Source organism: Penaeus monodon, chromosome 31 (assembly GCF_015228065.2).
Source record: "Penaeus monodon isolate SGIC_2016 chromosome 31, NSTDA_Pmon_1, whole genome shotgun sequence".
NCBI lineage: Eukaryota > Metazoa > Arthropoda > Malacostraca > Decapoda > Penaeidae > Penaeus > Penaeus monodon.
In genome coordinates, this window is record NC_051416.1 from 4878300 (window position 1) to 4879247 (window position 948).

At 41.6% G+C, this 948-nt stretch overlaps 1 long non-coding RNA gene across 1 annotated transcript in view; it reads right to left on the reverse strand.

The window, feature by feature from the left end:
• Positions 1-693: 693 nt before the first annotated feature.
• Positions 694-948, reverse strand: part of LOC119592833 — a 1017-nt gene continuing 762 nt past the window's right edge. Inside the window, exon 2 of the long non-coding RNA XR_005230478.1 lies at positions 694-940. This is a non-coding gene — a long non-coding RNA (uncharacterized LOC119592833). The remainder of the gene's footprint in view (positions 941-948) is intronic.

The following is a 948-nucleotide window of genomic DNA, read 5'->3' on the forward strand; positions in this document are numbered from 1 at the left end:
ATAACAACAGTATCATAGCGTCTGTCGGCTTGTTTTTCATGGATTTCAAACGCTACGATTTTACGAATCCCCCGCTAATCTTACGAAAGCATGTTCACTATCCACAATCGAAAGGTTTCTGGTTTGAAAGAAATAAGGAATATGCTTCAAGTGATGAAAAGGTTCAAAGAAGAATACATTGAGGGTATTTTATCTATCCATTCGATTCACACAGGTCGATTAAGATAGAGAGAGCTTCGTATCATCGCATTTTGTAAGCAAATAAAGAATCTTGGTAAAAGCGTGATCTTTTGTGAATAGTTAACAAGTACCTTCATATTCTCTATTCAGACTGTTTTGTGGTCGTGGGCCTTGTGACCCGAAGAGTTCCAAGTATCTGGTATCGTTCATGACTATTTTAATGTGTCATTTTCTATAACGTGTAGTATATATTTACGTGATTATATCAACACTGTAGAAGTGTTTTTCTGGTCACTACCTTAAATGGTGCGTTATAATCACAATCGCCAAGGATGTTTTGATTGCCATTTGTTCTCCAAGTGATGATATCTGATCTGTCCTGACTACAGTATATTTAAGATTTTTATATCCCAGAAGAACACAATTTCATCTATATTTTCTCATGAACATGGATATTATGTTCTAAATTTCCTTACCTTCCCACAAGAAGAAGGAAGAAGAATCATAACCACCTTTTATAAACACCTTTTAATAAATATAAATCCTCCCAGAATGCGCTTTATATCGTGTACCGCGAATACACAGCCCAAAGCAAGCTGGCGACGGCGATGTTGGCCAGGCAGCGCGCGGGACTCGCCGGGTCCTCGACGCTGCCCCAGTCGAAGGCCTCCTCGCCGAGCAGCCAGGACACCCCGTTGGAGGGAGAGACGGCGTGCGAGAATCCGACTTGGAGGGAGACGGCCACCAGGCCAAGGCAGATCTTTGGTT